The sequence below is a fragment of the Micromys minutus genome (genome assembly GCF_963924665.1).
Source record: "Micromys minutus genome assembly, chromosome: 5".
Lineage (NCBI taxonomy): Eukaryota > Metazoa > Chordata > Mammalia > Rodentia > Muridae > Micromys > Micromys minutus.
The window spans coordinates 39,979,311-39,982,622 of NC_137974.1; the positions used below are offsets into that span (position 1 = coordinate 39,979,311).

Here is a 3,312-nt window from a genome sequence, read left to right on the forward strand (position 1 = left end):
TAACAAATCATCTACCCTGTCTACTTTCGTTATTAAAAGACAAAATAGAGAAACGCATACATTTTCCAGGAGCTGAACACAGATGCAAAGCAGTTCTTGCCCTCGGTGAACTCGATACGAAGCCTCCATTAGAGCGGTGCCTCTTCCATTCTAGATAAGACAATACTATTGTATCAGCAAAGCCATGGCCAAAATGTCAGCAAAAAACTCTATTCTGCCAAAGAGAAAAACTGTTCTGGCAAGGAAATTAATATCCCTGTGTATGCGCTGACTATGAGACTTACTCTTCAGACATGTTTAAGTCACAGATTAAGTAAGACCTAATCAAATGAACTGCTAGATAGATTGATTTAAAGCCAAACATCTGAAGTACCACAATGTATTTCTTAGTGAAAGTCAGTACTGGATATGTTTCCATCCTCTCCTATAAATATCCCAACCATTTACTTTGATGAATCTGTAAGAACACTAAGAAAAAGGGAATGCTGCTATAGATTAACATTGACTCTCTTGAATGTTCTAAAATTCTTCATCCAGAAGATATGCAGACACACCCCCAAGATGGCGGAACTGCAGTTGGACCCGGCAATGGCGGGGCTGGGAGGGGGTGGTGGGAGTGTGGTGGGCGATGGGGGCGGCTCCGGCCGCGGACCTCCCAGCCCTCGCCCTGCGGGCCCCACACCCCGCGGACACTGCCGTCAGCCGTAGCTCAGCCACTGGAGCCGGGTCCCGGACCTCCGGAGCGGACAGGGGGCGGCGGGGCGGCCCTCTGGGTCCGGCTCAACGTGGGCGGTACCTACTTCGTGACCACTAGACAGACCTTAGGCTGGGATCCCAAGTCCTTCCTCTGCCGCCTGTGCTGCCAGGAGGACCCGGAGCTGGACTCAGATGAGACCGGAGCATATCTGATTGACAGAGACCCTACCTACTTTGGTCCTATCCTAAACTACCTCCGCCATGGAAAACTCATCATTACCAAGGAATTGGCAGAAGAAGGTGTGCTGGAAGAAGCAGTTTTACAACATCGCATCTCTCTCGTGCGGCTGGTTAAGGAAAGGATACGAGACAATGAGAACAGAACTTCACAAGGCCCTGTGAAGCACGTGTACCGGGTCCAGCAGTGTCAAGAGGAAGAGCTCACTCAGATGGTCTCCACCACGTCTGATGGCTGGAAATTTGAACAGTTAATTAGCATTGGCTCCTCCTATAACTATGGAAATGAAGACCAGGCAGAATTCCTCTGTGTTGTCTCCAGAGAACTAAATAATTCTACCAATGGCATCGTCATAGAGCCAAGCAAAACGGCCAAGATTCTTCAGGAGAGAGGCTCTCGAATGTAAACAGCGAATCTGAAGTTTCAGAACCCTGAAGGCAAGAAAGCAATCGGCCAACAGCTGAGAAGGGAGATCCTGCACCTACCTGTACAGTAACCCAGCTACTGCAAAGCAAAGCTGTGCCTGGTCCCGAGAAGTGGAGTCCAGCCAAACTGGGGGAGCCCCACCTGCCTGGAAAAAGACAGTGTGCCTCTGGCCTCACGACCCCTTTTCAGAAACCCGCTTTTGTTTTCTAGCCAGTGTTAGAACAGACCTTCACAACAGCATCTGGGATGGGTCCCTGGCTGGAGCCTTGTGAGGAGCTGGGGGAAAAAGAGGATGGTCTAGCTCCCTGAACAGTCTAGATGCTAAAAGCTGGAGCAGAGGAAGAAGGCTTGTCCTGAGCCGTGCCCGGGTCTCAGCCTGCGTGTACCATGACGGATGTTAGCAGCAGCTTGGACCATTCTTCCCTGACCTAAGCGTTCTCCGAGATTAGCAGGGGAGTCCGTGTTAATGTGTTGGACAGAATAAAATTACCAAAGGACCCACAATCCTATGAACAGAGCCTCAGAGGCAGGAGGATATGGTGTCCTGTATTGTGTGGTTGGAGCGTGATGGTTGCCGTTCCTGTTCCCATGAGTGGCATCACCCGGCATCTCATAGCTGGACCTCTCACAGCCCATCCTCACTGAGGAGGTTTGAGGCCGCAGCGTCCTAAGCCGTGCTAGATGATCAGCGGCACTAAGCAGTCTGTGTAATTGCTTCTGCAGACTTTTCTTACCTGGTTGACCCCTGTCTTCCTCCCCCAGCTTCTTGAACTGGACCAAAGAGAAAGGACTTTGTGGACCCTCTGTGATGGCTTGGGGTGAGGAAGGCTGTTTCTGTGAACGCTGCCAAGTGTGTCATGTTGTCATAGCTAAAAGTGGTGGTGTTTTTTGTAGAGAACAATTTGTGCCGCACCCAAACATGGTGCCGGCTTCCTGCCGAGGACTCAGCAAACAGAGCTGTTGCCCAGCCAAGAGACTTAGAGCGCATGTGCCACATATGTCACAGCCCGCTCTAGGGGCATGCTAATGAGTTACTGGAGGGCGCACCAATCAGGTAGTGACACAAGTCTCCTGGGCATATATAAGCAGTGCATTCTTCTTCCACGTGGGATCCCCTGCTCAGAGTTTTGTACAATAAAGGCTGTTCACAGAAGAATCCTGTTGTTGCACGCCTTTTCCTGCCAGCGGGATGTGGGGCTCGAGACAGTTTTGTGATTATCTCTTGAACATGCACTGATAGGTGAAAAAAAAAAGATATGCAGACACAGTGACGTTTTATATGTTGTAATTCACTACAAATGCTGAATTATATATCCTCAGTTCTACCCAAACACTATGGAAATGTTTGGTCGTTGAGATAAACCAAGCATTTTCTAGCCTGGAAATGCTTTCAAAAGAGATCAATTCAGTGTAATGATGATTTAGAATGCTTCTCCATTGAACTTAAGTAATTTTCCCCTTTCTACTTTGGGATTGTAAATCTGACTAATTGCTTCACACGCTCTAGAAATGCTTCTTTTTGCTAAGGATAATTGCTATGTCTGATTTTCCTATGCCCCAAGTAATTTTATGGAGGGCTTACCTACTGATCTCATTATGCCTCAGGCTCCATGCTGTTATTTACCTACTTCAGTCCACTTGATAAAGTAAATCCAAGCCTTGTTAAATTTACCCCTTCAAGTCACAAATATCACAATTTAGAAGGGATTGAATTCAACTAATAGGCATTTTGCGTCTTTTACACTGACACGTCCATTGGTTGACTTCAGTTTAGCCGTGAGGATTACCAACACTGAAAGCAAACACTGTAAGACTATTTGTGAAACAGATGATTGTTCTGGGATAATCTCTGAAACTGAAAAGTGAATATTTTGTATCAGTGCTTAATCTGCTCTTAACTGTAAAAAAATGTGTAGATGATACAAGAGGAGCCGGGAGATGAGTTTGATGGA

At 47.4% G+C, this 3,312-nt stretch overlaps 1 pseudogene across 1 annotated transcript; it reads left to right on the plus strand.

Annotated features, from left to right (window-relative positions):
- Window positions 1-561: 561 nt before the first annotated feature.
- LOC308420659 (BTB/POZ domain-containing protein KCTD2-like) lies at window positions 562-1,340 on the plus strand (annotated as a pseudogene). The gene has a single exon. The product of its transcript is annotated as a BTB/POZ domain-containing protein KCTD2-like (transcript).
- The last annotated feature ends 1,972 nt before the right edge of the window (window positions 1,341-3,312 follow it).